Genomic DNA, 27,550 nt, shown 5'->3' on the forward strand with positions numbered 1-27,550 from the left:
TTTAGTCTAGCAGTTCACAGGACTAGCTGGGAAGGATCAGGAACTTGATGGGAGGTGGAGGGAGTAAGGCAGTGAGTGAATGTGTGCTTCAGTACTGAGCCCAAGAAGTCTAGAAATACAGGAGCCAAAGGTGGTGGAGGGGGGAATGACTGGCTCCTGGCCGCATGAGCAGAACCCAGGAGAGACTCCAAGAGTACATACGGACTCTCAGCATGGATTGGAAGCATCCAGGCTCTGCATTGTGCTGATTTGTGAAGTAAAAGATGATGTAAGTAGTGAAATCAGAGAGAAAAATCCAAGAAGTGAAAGATCACTTCAATAAGAAGATAGAAATCCTGAGGAAAAAACAATTGGAAATTCTCAAAATTAAGGAATCAGTAAATCAAATTCAAACTCAATGAACTCAAGTGGTCCAGCAGACTAGACTTCTTGGAGGATAGACTTTCAGGCAACAAAGACAAAACATATAATCATGAAAATAAAGTTGACCATGGAGAAAAGATGTTAAGAGACCATGAACAGAACTTTCAAGAAATATGGGATAACATGAAAAGACCAAAGGTAAAATTTGTTAGGATAGATGAAGGTTCAGAAATACAAACCAAAGAAATACACAAATTTTTCAATGAAATAATATCAGAAAATTTCCCAAATCTTAATATTGAAATTGAAAATCGAATAGAGGAGACTTACAAGACTCCAAATATACAAAATTACAACAGACTTACACCAAGGAATATTATTATGAAAATGCCCAACATGCAGAATAAAGATAAAATTTTAAAGGATTCTAGAGAAAAATTACCAGACACATTTAAAAGGAAACAAATCCAGATCTGAGCTGATATTTCAACCCAGACCCTAAAAACTAGGAGGTCTTAGAATAATATGTACCAAGCTTTGAAAGAAAATGAATGCCAACCATGAATATCATACCTGGAAAAATTAAGCTTCTGATTTGATGATGAAATAAAAGCCTTCCACAATAAACAAAAGTTAACGGAACTCATAACTAGAAGCATGCACTATAAAACATATTTAATAAATATTTCTTGAAGAAAAAATTGAAAACCAGCAAAAGTAGGAACTACACTAGAAGAATAGCCAATCAAAGGAGAAACTAATTCAAATTAAAAACCAGAAATAAATCCAAATAAAAGGGAATGAAAAATTCTCAATAATAACATGGAATGTAAATGGCCTAAACTCATCAAGGAAAAGACATGGACTGGAGGATTGGATTAAAGAACAAGACCCAACAATATGTTGTCTCTAAGAAATTCACCTGGTAGGCAAAGATATCCACAGACTGAAGGTAAAAGGACAGGAAAAAAACCCATATCATTCACATGGATCATATCAACAAGCAGGGATTTCTATCCTCATATCAGATAAATTGGACTTTAAGCCAAAATTAATCAGAAGTGACAAAGAAGACATTACATATTGCTAAAGGGAATTGTACATCAACAAGACATAATAGTCATAAATATTTAGGCCCCTAAAAATGGAGCATCTATGTACATCAGACAAATACTTTTCAATTTTGAGAATCAAACAGACCACAACACAATAACAGTGGGTGAGTTTAATGTGTCTCTCTTATCACTGTATAGATCATGCAAACAAAAATTAAACAAAGAAGGGATAGAACAAAAAATACAATTAAAGGTTTAGACTTAATGGAAATATACAGAATAATTCATTAATAACTGAGTATACTTTCTTCTCAGCAGCACATGGATCATTTTCTAAAATAGACCACAGCTTAGGTCACATTAAGTAGGAACTCCTACTTATGGGTGATTTAAACCAACAAAAATTCGTTTCTCCCTCTCTCACATTCATTGCTATTTGGTTGGGGCTGTCTTCCCATTGTTCTGACCCTTAGATCCAGGTTGATGGAGGAGACACCATCTGGAATGCTGGTTGTCTCCATAGCAGAGGGAAAGAGACTGTGGCAATTCACGTACAGCTCTTCAGGCTTTCAAATGGAAGTGTCACACATCATTTCTACTTATCTGCTACTAACCAAAGCAAAATACAAGTCCCACCTAACACAAAGGGAATTGGAAAGTGCAATTCTAACATCAAACATGAAAGAGAACTGGAATCATTTGGTGGTCATCATTACGAAAAATGATGTCAGTTGATCTTTATTACTTCCGTTTTGTAGATTAAAAACTTGATATTTGAGAAATCTGGTAACTTTTTCAGTATCACAGGACATTCATGAAGCAATGAACTGTGTTGCAAGACAGATTTTACAAGGTATCTTACAGTAAATTTACATGGATAAAACTCAGTTGTCAAGGGAAAGTACAATGAAATTATTTTCACATGTGTTCTATTGTCTTCATTTCAAAAGTTTTTTTTTTTTTTTTTCAGGAACCAGATAGTTTAGCCTTGTATTGATATATCTCAAATAGTCTACCATCACATCTACAGGTCCTACTTATTGAATTGATTCAGTCTTTTTAAAGAAATGTAAGAATTTCCAGTGGAATAGGCTTTAAATTTGATATGTTTTTACTAGAGTTCTAAAAAAACTATAAAACATGATATTGTTTGTCAAATATGACAGATACTTTTATAAATCTACATAAACATATTTACATATACTATCTTTTAATGTGTATTTATATATAAAACTGTTGAGTTCTATTCTAGCATTATGATTTTATGAAAGCATTTATTTTCAATTATTTTAGCATATAAGATAGCAATAAAACAAATAGAATTTGATGAAATTGAACAGCATTCAAAATATACTACCTACAGGTTAAATATAAATAACAGGAAATATCATAAATTAATCAGCAATATCCTCTGATTATTTATGTGTTCAATCTATTATCATTTTGCCAGAAGAGAAATCATTATAATAAAAAAACACATATCCAGGCAATCAGAATAAATAATAATCTAACCAAATATGGGTTAAATTTTAAAAATGTTAAATGCTTTGCCATTTTATTGTGAATGCAGAAAGAGAGAAAACATGTACATAAAATGAAAATAATAGAAATAAGAATGAATATAAGAAAAATAAAAAACTTGTTTTTAAGAAGCTAAAATCTACACAGGGAGATACAATTAACTTGCATGAATGAACTAGATAATACTGAACTGATAAATGTGTGGAAGGAATTTCAAAAGTCAAGAAGAGGAGTTCAGAGACTGAGGGGAGATGGATTGTGACAACCGTTTTTCTGTCTTGAGTCATAGCTGCCTGTATCATTTAGGACAAGTGGTTAAATCAGCACAGACTCTCAGTACAAAGAGTTTTATTACCTTCCTTTTGGTAGAAATAGAAAATCTTTACATTTCTCATTTAAGTGTCTTAGTCATTGTAAAATCACTTAAAATGAAAAATCTAAAAGTAAATGTTAGAAAAGATATAGTATATTTCAATATTAAAACTGCAAATGAAATATGTGATCAAAAACATGACTTCATGAACTGATTCTGAGAATATAACCTGGTCCCCATGAACCTGAAATTCCTAGTGTGTGTAAATTCCCAAACAAAAGCTGAACATCTGACCCCTGCAATGATAACAACTGATAACTGTGATTCAAGACATCAATTATTGAAATGGAAATTTTATGTCATTAATTATGAGCACAAATTTTGAAGAGATAATGTATTATACATAGACAATTGAGGATAATTATCCATCTGCTAGATCATAAAATCCCATCAAGCTTAATCTATGAACAGAGTATAATTTTGACTCAATGATAAGTTATTATAACCAATCATTCTACTACTCAATTTTAGAATTTTTTGTAGCACTTTATATAAGTGATCCAAATGGCATTAAAATTTCTAGTTACATGGAATTTGTTACCTTCAATGCACAACAAGAAAAATATCTGAAACCAGAAATGGTATTTTTTAAAATACTCATAATCAGGAAATTCTATATTCCCACCAAGATAAGCATATATTGTTTCTTTTATTATTATAAGGAATTTCAATAAAAATTAAGTAATATGCAAAATTAATGTACTGATATAAAAAACCTTCCCTGTAAAATTTGTTAACCCTTTTGTTTCTATTAGTGTTCCCCATACTCCATCATATATTAATCCAGTCTTACAACTTCAAACTTAAGCAATCAATTTCCCACCTAAAAGGCTAAGTAGAAAACAATTCCTTATTTTTTTTTTAATCAGGAAACTAGAATTTTCTTATAATTAATTTCAATCTTCAGAGGTTAATAGCTCTGGATTGCTTTCCTTTCTCTATGGTGTACTGATCCAGGATAGAATTGCACCTTTCTGTGTGGAAGCATGATGGAAAAAGGTCACAATCTCCAGTCAATGGCATCCCAGTGTTACTTATATATTTGGCAATTACAGAGTTTTTAGTCTCAGCTACCCTTTCCCCTTCAGAAGCTTTTCTTGACTAAGATCTCTCATTCTTCAGCTTTCATTTTGCTCAATATCTTTTGTACTTGTTTGTAATAGTATTAGTAAACATTGACAAAGCCTTTACAATGTGCTAGCAGAGTAATAACTGAATTACATGTGCTATTTCTCCTAAGTAGCTATGATTCCATTTTGCAGATAAAGGGAATGACAATAGAGGTTTAACAAATTTTCCCTACTTACCACTGTATTGAGCTTACAATTAAATGTGCTTGTGTATATGTATTCCCACCTTATATGATTCACAAAAGATTGATTTTATTTGCATAAGGTATGAAAACTTACATGTCATTAAGTATTTTTATTTGCTGAAAACATAACAAGAATAAAGACCTACTTCATTCAATGTTACCTTATATAGTTAAAATTATTAGAACCCATGAATTAATTATTTTTGTCATAATAGAGGAATCTAATATTTCCATTAAATCTAATCCATATGAGAATTTCATCTCTCTCTCTCTCTCTCTCTCTCTCTCTCTCTCTCTCTTATTTTTATTTTTTATTTTTTACTTTTGTAGCTGTCAACTTTGTTTTTTTTAAGAACATTCCCTGGAGGAGGAGAGTAGATTTCATCTATGTGTCTAAAATAAATATTAGGAGACCCTGGGCTTCCCAGATCTGAGCCAGCAGGCGCTATGGGCAGACTGAGAACAATTCAAGTTGTGTGGAGACAAGGGTGGATCTGCCTATCACCATGGGTCTCTTTCATGTATTTTATATTTTGCGGGGATTTGGCTTTGTGATCAGGGAAGAAGGAGCTGAGTATAAAGGTCTAATTTTACTATGCACTCTTATAGAAGAATAATCATCAGGCCCAGGGTTGCAATTTATAAAAGAATAGAACATTCCATAATCTGAAAGTTTGTTCTCAAGAGACAGAGTCTTTTAAGAGAATCTGAGAAGCAACCAACAGATAATGACGAGGTTACGATTTGACAAGAAAGCAGGTATTCTGGGAAGCCAAGTCTAAGGCCAGTCAGAGCCCCTCTAGGGAAAGGCTCCTAGGATCCACCCCTTATTCTGGAGAGGGAGAAAGGTGGTTCAATGACCCTGGTTTCAACCCTTCCCTGAAAAGATCTTGGTACTTAGTATCTGACAATTTCATAAGGTTCAAGACCACAATTAAATTATCTTTCAAAAAGCTAAGCAATAAAAGCTTTGTATCTTTTCAAGGAATTTTTTTAAAAATATAACTGTAGTCCTGGTGATAAAGAAAAATACAACAATAAAAATGTACTTCCTCTTCCTTATCAGCAGTCAGGTCAAATTAACAACTAAATGATTTTATTATATCCACTGCCAGTCTTACATTGTTTTCACAGTTCACTTGGATGAAAAATGAACAATTAAAGTCTTTCCCAGAGTCATTTAAAGGAAAACCTGAAACACAATGTTAAACTAATTAGTCATATTTTAAGATGAGTATTTTAATGATGATCCTAAATGCCTTTGATTCTTTTTTGAGAGGTAAGTGGGTGTTAAATTATACTCAAAATTACTTCTCATAAAAGAAATATTTTATTAAAAATCTTTTAAAAGTTCAATATATTCTGATAATCAAATTCCATGAAAGAATATTCTGACAAAGAATGTTTTAACATTTCTAGTTGTGGAAAAAAAGAATTTTCAATTAAATGTTACCAGGCACAAAATCTAAACAAAATATTTGAGATATTTCTGGGGAAAATTTTTATTCGTTTGAAAGAAAAATAATTTTCATGTTTTATAAATTGAGTACAAAGGAAGATGGAGGGGAGTTTTTATATGAACTTTCAGGTGGCCAAAAGTAAATATGAAATTTTAAGACAAATCATCCCTGGTAACAGGATTTGGAGAAAAATAGAACATGTTTTCAAGCTAAATCTATTCACAATGATAATTATAAAACTTGTATTGTAGTCGAATTCACAACTAATTGTTCTTTAATCATGTTTCTTCCTGAGCCTTCCTCTGTTGAACTAAAAAAATTAGCATTCGTTTATAAGGACCACTTTCTGAAATAAATAGGTTTCTATTCAGTTAACAAAGTTCTCCTCTCCAGATTTTGCTTAGAAGTTTGGAGTTTAATGGAGCAAACACTGGCATTTCTCCAACAATAAATAAATGTGTCTTATAAAGTCCACTAGTAATGATCAGATTGTTACACCTTTTTTACCTCTTCCCCTAAAATTTATTTCTACTGAGCAGCAATATTTATTTTATGTTACAACTTGAGGTTTATGAGACAATTAAGACAGAATACCTCTTAATAAGTGGTTCACAGTATAGATGGGGGAAAATGTTTTAAAGAAAAAATGGATCTTTTCTCTGTTATTATTAACATGGAGACACAGAAGAGGAATATGCTATAGTGCCTTCACTATGTTACTGTTAGCTATTTGCACAAAAACTCTATAAGTAAATATTATATTTGATAATTAGATTTCACAATTGAGATTATTGATGATCTTAGAAGAGTTAATTTAATCTGTTTAAAATCATAGTTTTAATTGAAAATTCTAACATGAACCAAGAAGATCCCATCTCAGTCATGAACCAGGCTATGTTTATCTTCCTTTGAAGACAAAAAGCATGAGATCAAATTCCTAAGCACTTGGCTTCCAAAGCAGAAGATAAGCATGCATCCCTCAGGGGCTCAAGTACAGAATTTTCCAAGACCTACTGATTATAATTTAACACCGTTGTTATTAAAATTCAGTGTAGATTTAAATTATGGTGAGGTTCTGTGATTGCAGTATACAAGGACTGTGACTTCAAGACACAGGACTTTGTAATCAGGCAAACTAGGGTTCAAATATGAGTTTTTAATTCATTAATGATCTGGAGCAATTAACTTCCTTGTACATATTTCCTTGTTTGTATAACTGGAAAAATACTGACCATTCCACAGTGTCCTTTTTTGTGCTTGTTTAATGATATGTAAAACTCTTAGTACATGTTTGAATGATGTCTTAGTAAAGTTATTTTTGTTGTCATTATTGTTTTTGTTATAGCTACAAGTATTATTGCTAAAAAACACTTTAATGCATGGAGTATTATTATATAGAGCAGTGTTGAATGTTAACCTGAATATAATCAAAAGTCAGTTCATTCTGCAAATTTGTGAAAGAGCAAAAGAGTTGAAGGAGTTGAGAATCCACTTCAGCATTAGAAAATTTTACTGTACTTTATTATATATTGTGATATATAATTCAAAAAGTGTTAACACAAAAGAAATCAGTTAAATTATAAGATTAAGTTAATTGCTTATGATAGGCAAAATTAGGACTCAGAATGAAGTATGCTGGAAGAAGTCATAAGAAACCCAAAGAGTTGACTTATCTTATTAATCACTCTCTTATATATCTCTGATATATAGACTATAAATGCCATAAACACACAGACTTAAAAAAAAAAAACACAGACTTGGGAAGCTTTAATGGTACTAGTACCTTTTTCTAAGATCACTATTTTCATTCTTTAAAAAAGCAGTCTCCTACATAATAGAAGTAGAAATAATTTCAGAAATACATTTATTTTTAGAAATACAAAAGCTGTGTACAACAATTTGATCCCTTTATTTGCACAAGAGTAAAAAGACCAGCAAGAGTTAGAAGAATTAGAGAGGAAATGGTTGGAAGTTGAATTCAATTAAATTTGACTTTGTATTTCATAATTCAATCTTTTTACCTCCATGATAGCTTTAGTAAGTTAAATGCTTTAGCCAAACTCTTATATACAGGAAAGACAAAAGTTTCCTCAAGTGCCTGGTTACAGATTCCAAAATAAGAAAGTAAAGGAGTCAATAAACAAATATGCAAGCTGGTGTATTGGAGTAAAAACAAGAATTAGATGCCATACTGTGAATAAAAACCATAGGAATGAAGAGACATCAAAGGTAACCAGATTGAAGATTCAAGTCAGAATTTGGAGGTTTTGGTCCTGGAAGAAGCTCCATTTAGTGTGTAATGCAGAGCCTGCATGTAAAATCATTGAGGTATGGAGGAAATAGAGATTCTTGGATTCCTCCTGGAACAACATGAAGTCAGAGCATCAAAGAGTTAATTAATACTGATATGGACAGTCTGTTGTTAGTGACAGAAAAGAAGGATGAAAGAAAATTCTGGACAAGGTACTCAGAACTGGTGAAACTGAAAGAATATATTAAATGTCAATGGCTGGCCAAAATGTGAAAGGATAGTATTAAAAGTGAAAGACAGAGGAATAAAAAGAGAAGCCATTGGCCTGATGTAACACAATGATAACAATTACAAGCAATACTTGAATTAAAGAGGTAGTTGACTTCCTTTTGCCCCACTGACAGAAGGAATGAGAAAAAAAAATAGATGCTTCATAAGAGGGACTAGGCTATGCAGGGAATATATTAAATTGAATAGTGTCCTCCAAAATTTCATGTCCACAAGGAACTTCTGGAAAATTAAAATGAAAGGAGGTTATTTTGGATTAGGGTAAGCCCCAAATCCAAAAACCGGTTTTATGAGAAAAGCAAAGGACACACAGAAACACAGAGAATGCCAAGTAAAGATGGAGGCAAAGACTGGAGTGAACATCTGCTAGAAAGGGAATGCTTAGGATTAGTTGGCCACAACCGATTTTCCTGTTCAGGCATTCCACTGATTTTTGTGACATATCAGTTGGAAAACACTGGTTTTTATTTTCAAAGATAGTGCTCTGATCGCAGAACATTAGAACATATTCTAGCCTACACCCTTTCTGAGGTGTGGCCAGCTCAGTGAAAATGTGCTGATGACATGAGAGAGTATGTTATGAATGACATATTCTTGGAACATTGCTGTATTTTAATCACATTTTGTCATTGCACAAGTGTGTTCATAAAAGTAACAATAGATTACTCATCATGGGAAATACTCAAAGCATAAACACTTGTGTATTATCTCTGATTTATATTGCTCCCAGATGTTCACACATAATAAAAGAAGGAGGGGAGAGCAATGACTCTCTGTTCAGAGTAAAATAAATAAAGCTTCTGATACTCTTGGATAAATGAATGAGATCAGAATTATAATTTTAAAACTACATTCTTTGTTGATAAATAGTATCTCTAGATTAGATAGAACAAAAGGTATCTTAATATTTTGACTATATGAACAATTTTATGACATTTTTTATGGAATGAATATTCACAAACATTGGACACTAAGTCAAGTTCATTCTTTATCTCTAAAACTAATATAACATGCTTTAATCCTTCCCTTCATTGTTCAAGAAGTAATTAGTGAGAAATTACCACATTCTGTGCACTGTTCTAAGCACAGAGGTTACCATTGCACACTAGCAAATGACATTATTGTCCTCAGAAATACGACATTAGGTGAAGTCAAGATGAAATGGGATGGCTAAGACAGAATAAAATTGAGTAAAAATGTATGTAATTAGCAAATATACATACTATAGAACATCCCATAAAAGAGATTAAGAGTGCTCTTTTGACAATGCCACAATGAGGGGGTGATACTGGAGATAAGATGTGAATTGTTTAAGAAATAAGAGAAATTATTTTAGAAAAATAAATGAGCTCTAAGAATGATTTCCCAAACTAAGATTTAGGAAGCATGAACAAGACTTTGTATCTTAGCTTGGGCTGCCATAATACATTATGAAAGAATGAATGGCTTCATCAAGAGAAATTCATTTTCTCTCAGTTTGGGAGGCAGGAAATCTGAGATCTGGGTGCTGCCAGGATAGGGGTTTCATGAGGTCTCTTTCCTGGCTGGTAAACGCTGCTGCCTTCCTGTTCTGTGCTCACATAGCCTTTGCTCTCTCCTCCATTCTTGTAAGGTCAGTAATCCTATCAGATCAGGACTCCACCCTTGTGGCCTCTTTTAACTCTATATCCAAAACACCCCATCTCCATATACAAATACATTGTGTATTAGGATTTCACCAGATAAATGTGGGTGGAACACATGTCAATCCATAGCACCTAAGAAAAGAGTTCAATGTGTAGAGAGAGCATAAAGAAGGTCAAAATGGCAAAAATGAGAAGGTAAACATCAGGACAGAGGTGGGAGCCAAATAAAGTAGGGTCTCTAAGACAAAACTTAGGAGTGCAAATTTTATTTTAACAGGGAGATGGAAAATAAAGAGTTTTAAGTAGGAGAGAATGCCTGACTCAATATATAGCTTAAAAGTGAATTTGACTCAGGTTACAGATATAGCTCAGTGGTAGAGCACTCACCTAGCATGTGTGAGGCCCTGGAAAAAGAAAATTATTTTTAGTCTGCTGAGCATAAAGCAGAATGAAAATATAAGATCTTTTGTTCAAGAATTTCACAATGGTGACAACAAAGCACTAATTCAACTGGGGGGCCATTTTGTGTGAGACATCATGGTTACGAGAGTCTTAACCCTATTAGTGAATTAATCCCCTGATGGGGATTAACTGGGCTCTAACTGTAGACAGGGTGTGACTGGAGGAGGTGGGTCGCTGGGGGTGTGCCCTTGGGGTTTATATTTTGTCCTGGTGAGGAAAGCTCTCTCTCTGATTCCAGGTATGCTTCATGTCCTCAGCCACTTTCCTCCAACCCACATCACAACCATGATGTTCTGTCTCACACCTCAGGCCTCAAGGAATGGAGTCAGCCATAGTCTCCCAAATGAACTTTTCCTCTACTGATTTTTCTCTTCTAACTAAAATACCCTTAGGAAAAAGGAGTACAGTAAAACATTATGTCCCTGAAATGCTCCTCTCCATTCCCAAAAATCTAGATCAGTCAAGGGAACAATGAGAGCAAGTCTGCACTGGAATGCCTGGATAAATATTATCTCAAAGGACACTGGTTTTCTCTCATGTATGCTGGGAGTTAGGACAAGATAGTGTTATCTAGCACACCAAGATCCTTGGGATGCTGGTCATACTAGAGGACGAAGCAAGCTAAACTAGGGATATCACTGCTTATGTAGCCTCACTTATAAAACCCCTCTCCCTGAGGTAACTGGTGCCAAACTGAAGGTATCACGGGGAGAATAAGTGCCAGTCTTCCAACCAGCTCCAGGCAATCAGGCCTCATGAGGGATGGAAGTGGTATTTTCTGACAAAGCACCATGAGTAAGGGATGGAGGAGCTATTTGTCAGCCTGTTGCCACTGGACTTTCTGAGGTAGCATCACAAAAGACAAAGCATTATGAGAAATAGAGATACTATATGTTCAGTCTGTCAGCACTGAGCCTTCCCCATAAGCATTTTTCAACAAACCTAATTTGATTCTGGGTACTGTCTTTGTTCTTCCATCAAACTGTCCTAATGGCCTAGCCCAGTTGAGCTATTGACAATACACATATCTATGAAGCCAGATCTGGATATAGGAATACAGGCATAGAGACACACTTATCTGTCTCATTTTCCAAGGTGAAAAGTGATGGTGCCTTGGAATCGGTTGTGGCAGTGGGAGCTTGAGAAATGAAGAAATGCTTTAGGTGAGAGGAGTGGATATGGGAGACTGGGGAAAAGTAGGATCTTAGCTTAAGCAGCTGGATGAATGCCAGTGTCATGCTGTGAGCTGGAAAATTGAGAAACAGATTTGCTGAAGGTAAGGATCATGTGTTTTTACTTAGAATGCCAACTTGGAAATCTCCACTGGACACTTTAAAATATTAAAAGTATATACATTTTCCTGTCAGTTTTATAAATTTCTGTAACTTTGATTTGCAAACTGACTATTAAGTATATATGCAGTATATTTGCTCATACAACCTTCAAATAATCAATATAATTTCAAAATCATTATGGACCAATATTTGTGTAAAATATAAAAACATTTAATTATCAGCAAAACAAAATTTTGAAAAGTGGAAAAAGTCCCTTTTTAAATTCAAATTAGTTACACATGACAGTAGAATGCATTTTGACACATCATACAAAAATGGAGTATAATTTCTCATTCTTCAGGTTATTTTTTACAATTATATAGAGTCAAAAATTATGTAATTGTTATGATAACCTTCTAGAAATATTTAAGTGGCTGATTCCACTTTTGTACTTACCTCATTGCAAATTGAATCAGAGACTTCAAGAAGTACTATTTTTGACTACCTCCCATAGCTGTTCTTTCTATCTCCCCCTAATCCACAACTCTTGATGCTTTTCATTACTTTGTTCATACTAGAGGAGTGAGAATACTAGAGGACTGAGCATGCTCTAGGCCATACTAGAGCATCTGCAAGCTCTAGTATGACCTAGAAATTACTAGTAGCCTATGCGCATAGGCTACTAGTAATTTTTAATTCAAGTTCAGTTATATTACTGATGAGAAGCAAGAATTAAACAATCAACCCTATGTAAGGAATAAGTAAAGAAGCTTTCATGGCAGTTGAAGCTCAGCATTGATTATCTAGAAATAAAATAATAATAAACTATTTTCACATTGTCATCTGTAGTATTAATTGTACTAAAAGAGGATCTGCTAGGCACATTTGTGCACATCTGACATCCCAGCAACTTGGGAGGCTGAGCAGAGGCTGGCAAGTTATATACCAGAGTGAGCAATTTAGTGAGGCCCTAAGTGACTTATTGAGCACCTGTGTCAAAAATTTAAAAATAAAATAAAAAGGGCTGGAGAGGGAGCTCAATGTAAAATGTCTCTGGATTCAAGCCCCAGTACCAAACAATAAAAAAATAAAAAGTATCCACTTGGGGGGTGGGGGCAGAGCAAATTGAATCCTAACTGACCAATTTTGTAAGAAATAATTTTTCTGTGCAGTATTGAGAATCCTTGGAAAATTTAGAATGGAACCACCATTTGACCCAGCTATCGCACTCCTTGGTCTATACCCAAAGGACTTAAAAACAGCAATCTACAGGGACACAGTAACATTAATGTTCATAGCAGCACAATTCACAATAGCTAAACTATGGAACCAACCTAGATGCCCTTCAGTAGATGAATGGATAAAGAAAATGTGGTATATATAGACAATGGAATATTATTCAGTATTAAAAGAGAATAAAATCATGGCATTTGCAGGTGAATAGATGGAGTTGGAGAAGATAATGCTAAGTGAAGTTAGCCAATCCCCAAAAACCAAATGCTGAAAGATTTCTTTGATTTAAGGATGCTGATCCATAATATGCTGTGGTGGTAGGGGAGGGGGATTAAGTGAACTCTATATAGGGCAAAGGTGGAAAGGGGAGGAAGGGGAAGGGAAGGGGAATAGGGATAGGAAAGACAGTGGAATGAGATGGTCATCATTACCCTGAGTACATGTACGAGGTCATGAAGGATGTGACTTTACTTTGTATACAACCAGAGATATAAAAAATTGTACTCTATATGTATAATATGAATTGTAATGCATTCTGTTATTATATATAACAAATTAAAATTAAAAATTATAATTTTTCTGTGATAAAATAGATGTGAACAGGAAAAACACCCATTATGAAGGAAATAGAGAGGAAAAAATACTGACATTTAAAGAGTGTACATTTTTAAAGAGTTACGTTTATCTTATTCAAGCATTTGAGTTGCAAGGAATCAGAGTTTACTCAGCTAACAAAAAGGGATGCTTTTTTGAGTACTTGGCAAGCAATGTTATACATATGAAGTGAGGTAAGGAATTATGAGACGTGGTTCTGGGAGTTGAAAAACAGAAACTAGGTCAGTGATTTGCTAATAAACATGCTTTGTAGCATTTTCTATAAATATTCCTGCCATAGCAGCCTTTAACTATCATCTCAATCATGGAGTTGGGACTGGAAACCCAGAAGCACTCCATTACATTTTATACCAGAAGTTCACCAATACATACAGTATTTCTACAATTTAGATACAATACACATAAATGATCTAAAGAACAGATAATTGTATAAAAGAGCAAAATAATTGGGGAATATGAATTTGTAGTATATATTTGTTTCAATACAATGTATTTATATACTTTAATTTTTAGTAATGTGTGGTTTAATAGCCAACTTATAAAATAACTGAACATTTAATAATCAGCTCTTTTGAGTCAGTTCAAATGAACTCTATTATACCACTAAACCAGGGTCCTTCTATTTCTTACTCCCTCCTCTTTTCTCTCCTCTTTCTCCATCTCTTTAGCATTACATTCCCCATTCTCTTTTTCTCTCTCTCCTCCCACACACCTTCCTTACCTACTGATGGTAATTAGTTTGCCATGGCTTTAAATTCAGATTAAACTCTACATTAAGTTTCAACTTTAGAGTTCATAAGGCACAAAATACAGCATAACCTAATGTTTTCTCCTAAAATTCCAAAGTAAAAATACAATTTATTCTTCACTCTGTAATAGATACTTGTATTCTAGATTGATCATTCCTGATCATAAGTGGGAGTATCATATAAATAAATAATGACCTGTCCTTTAATAAAGTTTTTCCCTTGGGGGGGAAACTTGTACTGAAGTAAGATATGACTGTGGTTAAAGTTACAAATATATCTGGACCTACCTTTGTTTTCCTGAGAAAAGTACAAATTTTCATGCAATAAAGCTAAGTAGATGACCACTCTCTTTAAAAAGTAAAAATTATTTATTTGAAATAAATAATTAATAATTTAACTTGAAGAAAACCACTGAAATATTTTTATTTCCATGACACATGGTCAAAAGAAAAAGGTTAATTATTTGTTTTAAAATTGTTTATACACAGTAGATAATACAAAGAAATTGATAATAACTAGCTGCTTGTTACCAAGAGAAAACTATTGCTGGTCAAATTGTAAATGTTTGTGTATCCTATAGTTGAATCATTATATCCTATTCACAGACCAGTGTTGAAGTATGAACTATGCATGTGAATAATAAAAAATATGTTGGCGATGGTCTTTTTCAGCCCATGTACCACTGACATGACTTACTCCATGATTGAGAAACAGTAAAGACAATTGTTTCACATTTCAGCCTAAACTATCAGCTAAAGGCAATGAATTTCACTTGGTCATAGTCTGATTCTCTAAGGCCAGACTGATCATGAAAAATCCAAGTGGTTTTGAATATGAATTCACCACAATTTCCTACGGAAGCATGTGGTCTTATGATTTTTTGATTATATAGTACTCTAGCAGATTTTAACTTTTTCAGCATAGAATGAAGAAAAACAATGAAGATGACCAAGATAATGAATTTTAAGTTATTTTTCTTATCTAATTGTGTGTTCAGTTTAACATGACAAATTTTCTATTCTTTAAGTTTAGTATCTCTTCTAATTCGCAGGCTCTCTTCGTTAGAATCACAGGATGGTAGGCAGATGGGAGGAGGGCTACCTTTGAAGGCCTACTTACTGAATCAGAATATTTATGGTTCCTTCTACCTCCCTCTCCTTCTCATTGTTGGGGAAGTGAATGTGATCTAAGCATGAATCACAGAAAGAAATAGTTTCTCCTCCCCAACCCTACCACCTACCATCTAGTTCATGGTGTGTCTCCTGAACCCTGGTTTCTTTGAGAGTTTTCCTTTTCCAGAATGACTAGAAATGGAAATACTTATGCCCTTCAGTGGATATTCAAGACTGTGACGTTAGGCTCTGGACTCATCACAACAATTATACTAGAACACAGTATACAACTGAATACATTCAGGTTACTCAGACTCACATTACCTTGAGATTTGGTCCGCGACCTCAACTCCAGATTGAGCTACCTAGAAAGTCAGGCCAAATGTATTGGGTCTTTTGTCCATCTGGCATTTTGTAAGACCTCTCTGAAAGATCTTCATCACTATGTACAAATGAAAACAAACCACATTCTATAGGCATAGTGTTGTATTAATCCATTTAAAATCAAAGTTCTTTCTCAGTTTAACAAATGCAACAATGTCTGATGAGATTCATCTTAGACTCAACCACACGCAATTTACATAATCAAAAAGACAGAAAAATGGGGATTTTTCCATTTTCCCCATGAATAATAGACAGTACTTCCTTTACATTTCTGAAATTACAGAGACATTTTTAAAGTGATTTTTCTTCCTAAATAAAAGTCTATTTCAAAGGCAATTTACACCTCCACTTCTTGAGAGAAAACTTTGTATAACTTAGAAAGGAGAGTTTTTGCTGACTGCATTCCTCATTTAAAAAAAGAAACAAAGGTTAGTTACCATTTAAGAGCATGCACATATATGTGCTATTTATAGAGTTAAAGTATATATTCTTTAAATATATACTATTCATTCTTCTTATTTGCTTGTTTGACCAGCATTTTTATGTAATTAAATGTTATTACTGAACTTTATTCTAACAATTACATAATTTGTTTTCATCATTCATTGTAGAAATATTTAATGGATGTTCTCTATAATGGCTCATGATGCCCACTGCCTTCAGGGGAAATAATAAGAAAGGCATGTCTTCTTCTTAAAAGATGGAGCAATTGATATCTGTGCTTTTTGGGTAAGTTTTGATTTATAGAAAATAATGTAGGAGTAGCCCTTTAAGCCAATATTCAAAAAAACTATTTATAAATTTAATACAAAATTAGTGTTTTAGCTTTTAAATCATCCAACAAATACTTTCTTATCATTTATAGACCTAGTAAAAATGTTACAACTTCCAATATAAAATTAGAAATAAAAAATCACTCACCAAATTAAAACTTTATATTGGGAACTCAAAACAAATCTGTTAGTGTCTCTATTGTGCAAATTTTTATTAAGCATTAATTATATTTAAAATATAAAATAAAATATACAGATTAAACCTACAAATAATATAAAATAACATTATTTCTAAGGATATGATTTAATTTACAATTTCCATATTTGTTATAAATATTGATTTCAAATATATGTAACACCATGTGAATAATTCTCATCCAAATTCATCAAAATTAGACTGTTTTCTGTTAGTGTGTAGATTTCATACAAATCATTAAAAATTCTCGACATATCACAGGATTTATATTTTGTCTGACTCAATAGGAACAAGCAGAATCTAATGTTTGTTGGATAAATAAACCAAAAAACTGAAAAAAATTAAAAATGATCTTCATGTCCTAAGGTAAGCCATATCATCTAATATTTTTTGAGTCTTTATTCAAAAGTCTGAACTCCCACTAAAACTTTTACTGCTGCCCTTGACTTCTTCATTTGCATTTCTTTGGTTCTTTTTAACATTTGTGATTGTTATGTCTATAAAGATCCAGTATTGTACTTTTATAGAGTCCTTCATGTCATTTTTTTAAATAATCTTTTGATTCTCTTTTCTCATTTGAGCATCTATAGTTTTGCTGTTTTTAATTTTTCCCCCCATATTTTCCCTGCTTGGTGGGATCACAACTTATATAGCTATTAAAATGATATCATGCTAAATTATTTTACTTCACATGACTTGGTTCTATAACATTTTTCATGCTCATACCAGACAAGCAAGAAAACAGTCAATACCAGTAAAGGAAAATGTACTGTGATAAAGGAAGTTTGTCTTCTCCACAGAATATATATTAGGAGCAGCTGCTCATCCTGACTTAATGGGGAAATACAGTGAGCTTAGTTTTATCTTAAGAGCAGGTATCATGTAGTCAGTAAACACACAGAATTACAATTCAAAAGTGAAAGTAGGGCTGTAGATAGTGGGAGCCAGCTGACTAGGGAATTAGAAAGGCTTTCCTGGAAGGATTGAAGTACCCTCTGGGGTAGGGTACTGTGAATTTGAAGTGGCCTAGATAAATGCAAATGTCTCCAGCAGTATTTACCTTCCCTCATATTTCTATGGAGGTTGTGACCAGCTGAATTCATCCTTGGAAACATTATGCTATTCCATTACAATGACAGAACAGCCAGGTAACAGGTGAGATGATGCTGTCAGGTACTGATGCATGAAATTAAGCTGATGAGGGAAAACAAAGAATACAGGATGTAACTATTGGGGGAAAACAAATCAAGGTTTTCTCATGGTTTTCATGAGATCAAAGAAAATTGTATGACAGAAGATAGGGGCAAATAGAAGGATAGGAGTTTGCTGCTAGAAACAAAGATGTCTGAACTCACTATAATAGGAATGGACTTCTGTGATGCCCCGTTTTGACATTGATATATAGCTCTGGCAAAAGTAGATAACTAACATGGGTGCATGTGGTTATTAGAGTAAGCCACATCAAATAACTGAGGGGCTAAGTTCGCCCAATATTGTTATACTCGATTTCAGTCATCCCAAATGATCATCAGCTACAAGCTCTTAATGGGTTTCCTATATTGTATTGATGTACAGATTTAGTATACTCAATATGAAAATGCAAATCCAAAATGCTCCAAAATATGATTGTTGACATGACTCCATAAGTAAAAAAATCCCCACCAATAGATTTTATTTCATGCACAAAATTATTAAATACATTGTATAAAATTACCTTCTGGGTAGTCATAAAAGTTGATTGTGAAGCATAAATGACTTGTTTTTAGACTGTGTCCTATTCCCAAAATATTTTATTAAATATACACAAAATTTCTTTAAAAAGAAGTGCTGGGTAAAAATGTAGTAACATTTTTAACATTCCAAATTTATCCAGTTTTTGAGTAGTAATTTTTGAGGACTCCTTCTTCATACATTGGATTTTACAGTGTTAAATAATATTTGATAATACATTGGTAACTAAATACAACATTTTAATTTATACTTCTTTATTCATTATTAACATTTCCCATATCAAGTTGTTTGCTTGTTCAGGTTTTATACCTAATTGGTTTTTGAGGCTTAGTTTGTGATGGTGTGGGTGAGAGAGGGCATTCACAAAATAGCATCAATACTTATTAATAATGCTTTACATATATTTTTGAAGTTGATTGGCCCTTACATTTTTATGATTTTAGCCTATAATTTTGATGGCACATGCACATAAGAGTACATAAACATATATGCATATATGTTTTTAATCTGGCGTTAAGACATTTTCAGATCTCCTTTTTCTGAACTATTACATGATCACATGTACTACATTTTACTTCAATTCATTATAATGACTTTAATTAAAATGTTAAAATGTACAAATGTTATTATTTCTAATAAATGGTGGTTTTTATAGATTTTATTATGCTGCTTTTTAAAAAATATGACTAAAATCTCTGATTAATTCTGTACTGTGCTGATGCTCTTTGAGTAAATCTCATTCTAGAAAAAAATATTAGGATCACTTTCCTTAAGTGAAAAATATATGTATGTGTTAAATACTCACGTATTGTTCTTATTTGAAATGGCATTAATTAATGGGGTTCAAGAGTATATGAGAATGGGATCTGTGGTCTTTTTTTCTATTCTTGTTTTCCAGGAAGTCAGTTGTTAAAATAAGAAAAAGTAATCTTGAAGTTCTTTTCTGAATTGTTTGTAGAATCATCAGCCCAATTTTTGCAGTGACATTTACTTGATATTTTTTTCAATATTGTAATATTACCCAGATCTAAAAAAACAACACCATACCTGAGTTGTTATATTTTTATTTTATTTTATTTTTTTCTGGTTTAAAGTTGAAGACTTCCAGGGTGCTAAAACGATTCTTTACTTTTATGGAAGCACTCAATGAACAGGAAAATAGCTTCTTGGCAATGTATATAAATCCTGTTTATTGTTAATATCTTTTTCTAAATAAAAAAAATTAAGAAAATAGTTATATAATCTCGAAAAACAGTAAAAATGTATAGTCTAATAACTATGAACTAGCCTTTTTTAAATGGTTACTTATTTATTATTTTTATTTTTGCAATTCTGAGGATCAAATCCAGGGCTTCTCACATGCTACACAAGCCTATACTACTAAGCTACACCCAACCTCTCAATTTACATTGTTAAAATGAAGTTAATCACATAGTTATTCAATTTTCATGAACAATCATTATGAAAGAAATGACTATTTTCTGCTCATATTTCAGTTAGCCTAGTTCACAAAAAAAACAAGAGTAAACTTTCTAATACTTAGCATTTTATTTATAAGTAATTTGCTTAAAAATAATTTTTGCATATTTTACTTAATCTAAAATGTTTGATTCTTAGTAAAATAAGACTAAAAGTTTAAAAGTCTGAGTGTTACTAAAATAATCATGAAATTAATTGTTTCATATTAGTTAAATGAATTTCTATTACTAGGATTGTATGTTATCTTCAAGGGCATGCTTAGGAATGATGTTATTTTAGGACCAGTATATAGTTTAGATGAGGAAGATCATTTACTGATTAACCTACAAATGAAGCATCAGTGCACAGACCAGTCCCATAGTTTATTCTGATTTAATCTATCCTAATCTACTCCATTAACTCTATTGTAATTTTCTTCCCAAAAGTATTTTTTCTTCAAAATTATGGATAACCTTAATACTTAATTTTTATTAAAAAAAAAAGTAAGGGATTTTTTTTTCTAAGAACTGTGTATCTCAAATGTAACTTTTCTCTGAAGTCTTCTAGGAAGGCTAAGTCTTATCATCCTTCATAACTCTTCTTATAATTGTCCTTCTGTTTCTGTGAAAGTTTACAAGACCCTCCTTAACCCTTCACTCTAGGACAGTATTTTATTTATTTTTATTGTGCCAATAACATTGTGAAGAAAAAATAATATTCTGTCAAATGAATGCATAGGTATGTATATACACTTTTTCTTCCCTTTCTTCCTCTTCCATGTATTATTTTTAATATAAAATTTATTTCAATAGCATAAATGTTTTTACTTATTTATAGAAATAATATACTTTGTAAAATTATCTTCATGATCATCTTATATATTGACTTTCATACACTCCATTTCGAGACCTTATATACTCCCCTCAAACCCTCATCACCATATTCCCATATTCATTTTCATCAAAAGTCTCTATTTTAATTGAGAGAAAGAAGAAGAAGAAAAGCAACAGAAGAAAATTCCTGCCATTTCTGAGCAAAACAATTAAGAATCCTCTTTTATTTCAAAAGATATGCTCATTCCAGGCTCCTGAATAAGACCAACACCTTCACACATCCCGGAGATCCTATCCTTTGGACGTACTTGAGGATATAATTATAACAGTTCACTCCTCTCCAGAAACATCAGATTCTCTCTTTTTGGATTATTCTCATCATCATATGCACTGTTTAATTTCCTCCATCTTAAAAATATCCTTCTTTGGCCAAGTGCTGTGTAATTACAGGCACACCTATAATCCCAGTGGCTCAGGAGGTTGAGACTGGAGGATTAAGAAGATATACAGTCAATCAACAAATATATGAAAAAGTGTTCAACATCCCTAGCAATTAGAGAAATGCAAATCAAAACTACTCTAAGATTTCATCGCACTCCAGTCAGAAAGGCAGTTGTTAAGAATATAAACAACAACAAGTGTTGGTGAGGATGTGGGGGAAAAAGACATACTCATACATTGATAGTGAGACTGCAAATTGGTACAGCCAATATGGAAAGCATTATGTAGAATCCTTGGAAAACTTGGAATGGAACCACCATTTGACCCAGCTATCCCACTCCTCGGTCTATACCCAAAAGACTTAAAAACAGCATTCTACAGGGACACAGTCACATCAGTGTTTATAGCAGCACAATAGCTAAACTGTGGAATCAACCTAGATCCTGAAGGGTAAGAATGGATTAAAAAAATGTGGTATATATTGACAATGGAATATTATTCAGCATTAAAAGAGAATTAAATTATGGCATTTGCAGGTACATGGATGGAGTTGGAGAATACAATGCTAAGTGAAGTTAGCAAATCCCCCCAAAAAACAAATGCTGAATGTTTTCTCTGATTTAAGGATGCTGATTCATAATGTGGTTGGGGGGCATGGGAAGGTTAGATGAAATCTAGATAGGGCAAAGGGGAAGGAGGGGAAGAGAGAGGTTATGGGGGTAGGAAATATGGTGGAATGAGATGGACATCATTACCCTAAGTATCTGTATGAAGACATGAAGGATGTGACTCTACTTTGTGTACAATCAGAGATATGAAAAATTGTGCTATATATGTGTAATATGAATTGTAATGCATCTGCGGTCATATATAACAAGTTAAAATTTAAAAGAATTTTAAAAAAAGAGTTCAGAGTCATCCCCAGCAACAGAGAGGAGCTTAGCAACTCAGTGAGACCCTGTCTATAAATAAAATACAAAATAGGGCTGGGGATGATGTGGCTCAGTAGTTCAGTGCCCCAGAATTAAATCCATTGTACCTAAACAAAAATATATGTATTCCTTTGACCCAGTTTATTTTACATTATCTTATTATTCTATTCTTTTCATAGGCAAAATATTTCTCTCAAAAGGCAGCTATATTCCATGTATCCAAACTTTATGTTGGTAAAGTTCTAACATGGCCCCAAGTTTCCCTGGCCCTCTGGCGTGTACAACTTCCATAATCCCTGGAACTACAAATGGGATGGATTTGTTTCTATATTAATTAGGTTGTTATATGGCATAATTAATGTTAAAATAGGTAGACAGTTCTGGTAAGCCAGAATACTTACATGAATTTTGTTTGTTTGTTTGTTTTTGGTACAAGAGATTGAACCCAGGGGCACTTAACCACTGAGCCACATCCCCACATCCCAAGCCTTCTTTGTTTTTTATTTCGAAACAGGTCTCTCTAAATTACTTAGGGACTTGCTAAATTGCTGAGGCTAGCTTTGAACTTGCAATCCTCCTGCCTCAGCCTCCTGAGCAGCTGGGATTATAGACATGCACCACTACCCCAAACAAGAAGGAGATTCTTATCTTAACCTGTGGCTTGGAAGAAGGACAAGTCACTTGGAAAGGAATGCAGGTAGCCTCAAGGAGTTAATTAAAGTTGTTAGCTTATAGCCAGCAAGGAAACAGGGACTTCAGCCCAAAACCATATGAAGTGAATCTTGCCACAACCCTGTGAGTTTAATAGAAGCTGCAGATTAAAACATGTACTGGCTGGTACATGATAGTCATGATAGTCATGCCATGCCAGATATTTTATCTAGAGTACCATGAACTAATAAATAGATGTTGCTTTAATTCACTAAGTTTATGGTGATTTATTCCACAATAATAGAAAACCAATACCCTTCCCATTTTCCTTTGGACCATCCCAAATTATATTTAGAATCACCATTCCAACAAAAGATTATCAATGATCTTTCTATTGATCAATTCGATGCACAAATATTTAATACTATCTTTCTAGAACATCAGCAACATTTCTTCAAATTGACCCCTTCCTCCTTTTCCACTGAGATGGAAATACCATCCCATGGGATACCATCCACACAGCTTTCCTCTTACCTCATCTGGTCTCATTCTGGCTCCCTCACACTTTTCTAACTTTGTTTCTGAAACACCATTCCCTCTAGTCTTTCTTTGTCCTTGTTCTATTCTCTTGTACCCAAATAAGTGGTTAATTATCTGTTGGTATACTGCTTAGTAAATTGCCTGAGAGGGTTGTGCTGAACTCATAACAGGGGTGGTTTGTTGATAAGGGAAGGTCCTGGCAACCTGGTCACAAGAGAGAGAGCAACATGATCTAGAACCAGCAGTTCCCTTAAGAGATTATAATTAACTGTGACTCAAGGAGGTTCTGACATACCAGGCCCCATTTTCCTGAAGTTTTTCTGCTTGGATAATGTTCCATTGGTTATAAGTACTACCTCCCCCAAGAGATTATAATTATTTATGGGTTGGGGAAGGTTGGATATCCTAGTTCCCACTCTTTAGATGTTTGCTTGCCTGATAAAGCTCCCTCTGGTCTGTTTTGTGACTCATGGATTTTTCTTTCTTTCTTTTTTTTTTTTAAGAGAGAGAGAGAGAGAGAGAGAGAGAGAGAGAGAGAGAGAGAGGGAATTTTTTAATATTTATTTTTTAGTTTTCAGCAGACACAACATCTTTGTTGGTATGTGGTGCTGAGGATCGAACCCAGACCGCATGCATGCCAGGCGAGCGCGCTACCGCTTGAGCCACATCTCCAGCCCCTCATGGATTTTTCTTAATGCATATGTCTATTATGTCTTCTCTGAAAGTTAGTGCCCTTTCTTGTCCTTCCCTCTACCCAACTGTTCATGGCTGACTAACCTACCTAACAAGAAAGGCTGAGATTCAAAGAGCTTTCTAAAGATTTCCTAAGACTAGGCAAAGGGAAAGGATATGTGGCTGTTGACCAAAACCATTTCCTTTTTCCCCACATTTCCCCAAAACCCCTGTGCTTCTCTATTCTCCTTTTGCTTTCTCAGAGAAGAGATGTCATGGGTGTTGCACAGAAGGCTCTGGAGAGCAGGTGATGTACATCTATTCCTGACTCCAACTTCAGTAGTAGCATGTTGGTAGCTCAAAATAGGCTATTATGGGAACATTCACATCATGAGACTAGGAACACGCTAAAAATCACTGTCCTTTGTGTGTGGAGAGCCAGCGGTCTGTGTTGCAAAGCATTTACAGAACACTCAACCCTACAAAATTCAACCCTCCAAATGCTTTCAATACTCTGCCAACCTCCAGTGTTATTCTTTGCTCCAAAAGAATATTTTAATTCTTCTTCTTTTACCAGTCACTCTTTTATAGACTATTATCAGGTCTAGTGGCATAGCATATATTGTTTCTAATTCCATAATATTTGTTCAGCTCATAATTTTGCCATTTTACTTTTTTTTTGGATTTCAATATGCATATTGAAAGATATGTTGCTTATCACACTTTCATGCCCTTCTTTATCCTGAAGTCCCTGCTGTGATTTCTGTTTGTGTATTAGAATCCTCTTTCAAATATTTGGTCAAAGGGATGGGACAGTTGAAAGAAGAATATACATGTATAATATATCTCATATGTAAATAATTTTCTTTCCTATTAAAATCACACATAATGAAACAGATCCCCTTTGAAATTAAAAGCAACTTCCTGATAACTGCTTTCATTTCCTCACACTGGGGACAGACAAGAGAAAATTAAGGATGACGTATTCTCTCACACAGCCTAAATCTTCTTCCATTATTTCCTGCCTTTTGTTCCACTGTGCCTCCTCTTCTCTTATAAAAGGTTTAGGTGTCCCTGAGCCCCTGGAGATGCCAATTTGACACACACAAAAAAAGATATTTTCTATATTCCTCAAACCTGGCTGTGAATGAACCTATTTTCTTGCCAACCTGACTCCCGAGTCTTTATGGACTGTTACAGGTGGGAAAGCCAAATGCCCCTGGTGTCCTTAAGATATAGCATGCCCATGGTTAATGATGATGATGATTAAGTTAGTCAAAGGTTTACAATATGTCAGGCATTGCTTATATCACTTTACATTAAAAGTTTAATTCTCATGATGAAATAGTTATTATCATTGTTTATTTTATTTTAAATAAACTGATACAGAGAGATGCTAAAGAATTTGTTCACGATGGACCCTTGATACTTACCCCATGACAATAGAATTGAGAACTCTTTCTTGTTTATTTGGAATATTTTTAAGACATCTTAGTAGCAGACACGACTATCACTTATTATTTAATATTTCAATCCCTTTAGAAAAAAATATTACTTACATTCAGTTTCATGGCAAAAAAAAGACATAAATTGTGTTTCTTAGGTTGTCTAATGAGGTGATAAAAATGTTTACTATTCAATATGTGCTAAATGGTACTCTTGCTCCTCGTTATTTATTAAAGGAAATTAGTAATTTAAACACACTTAAAAATTAGTCTTTTCAAGTGTGTTACTTATAAGGTGTTTGATATCAAAGTATTCTTATTAAACCTAACCTCACTCCATACAAAGATGGAAGGGTTAGCTCACATTTTATCATTTATTAAACTCATCCTGTATTTTTTTTCTCATTCAATTTTGGAACCATCTGAGGTATGGGGCTAATTATTAGAGACCAAAAGTACTTGATCCTGGCCACCCCAACCCATCCCCACACCACACTGCCTGACTTGCCACCAAGAGCTGCACCTTAGTAAAAAACACAGAGATCAAAACTGAAATGGAGCATTCTCAACAAAGCAAAAGCATACTGCCTAGGGATGTTCAAGACTTGCCTTGCTAAGCTTTGTAGAGATCTCATTACTCCAAAAGGTGGTGGTAGTGGTAGTCCAGGAGAAGGTTGTGACATGGTCAAGACTGGTGATGCTGGAAATTTGGGGGGTTTGTGGGTTTTCCATCTGTGGGGAAGTCAACACTATTGAGTAACCTAGCTGGGGTATATTCTGAAGTGGCAACCTATGAGTTCACTACTCTGACTACTGTACCTTATATCATCAGATAGGTGCCAAAATAAATCTTCTGTAACTCCCAGGTATCACTGAAGGTGCCAGGGAGGGAAAAGATAGAAGCCATCAGGACAATGCAATGGCCTGAACATGCAATTTGATCCTGATTGTTCTCAATGTCTTGAAACCTTAGGACATAAAAAAGTAATTGAAGAATGAAGAATTGGAAGGCTTTAGTATTCACTTGAATAATAAACCTCCCAACATTGGCTTTAAAAAGAATGACAAAGGAGGGAGGCATTCATCTCACAGCTACATTCCCTCAGAGCGAGCTGGGTGCTGGAACTGTGAAGAGCATACTGGGACTTTGCGTAGGGATGCCACAGCTCATGGCCTCATTGATGTGATGGAATGAAACTGTGTTTTTATATCCCCTGTATTTATGTATTAAATAAGGTTGATCAGCTCTCCATTGAAGGATTGGGTAGCATCTATTAAGTGCCTCAGTGGGTAGCCATCTCTGCTCATCACTGCGGGAATTTTGGTGATGTGTTAGAAAAAAAGCTGGGACTATTTGAAACTAGTGAGAATTTACACCAAACCCAAAGGCCAGTTACCAGATTACACATGTCCAGAAGTACTGCCTTACTCCAGGACCACATGGAGGCTTTCTGCATGAAGAGTCACAAAAAATCTTATCAAAGAATTTAAAAATGCTGTGGTCTAAGGTCTCTCTCTGAAACACAATCTACAGAAAGTGGATAAAGACCATACATTGGAGGACAAGGATGGCATTCAAATTGTGAGGAAATGAAACCTTTTCCTTCTCATCTGCAGGGGCCAACCACAGCAGCTTTCTCCATGAGTGAGCACCCTACTTGGCCCCTTCTGTCTTTAGTAGACACTGGATCAGAATACAGGGGTGGGAGATGGAGACCCCCAAACTGCCTTACTTGGGTGTCACCTTCTATGTTGAACTGTATAAAAGGTCTGGTGGGCTTATTGGCTTTGTGCAAAG

General features: G+C 34.1%; 1 pseudogene; it reads left to right on the forward strand.

Moving 5' to 3' along the window:
* The first annotated feature begins 145 nt into the window (after positions 1-145).
* Positions 146-27,346, forward strand: LOC113184630 (developmentally-regulated GTP-binding protein 1 pseudogene; annotated as a pseudogene).
* The last annotated feature ends 204 nt before the right edge of the window (positions 27,347-27,550 follow it).

Source organism: Urocitellus parryii, chromosome 5 (assembly GCF_045843805.1).
Source record: "Urocitellus parryii isolate mUroPar1 chromosome 5, mUroPar1.hap1, whole genome shotgun sequence".
Lineage (NCBI taxonomy): Eukaryota > Metazoa > Chordata > Mammalia > Rodentia > Sciuridae > Urocitellus > Urocitellus parryii.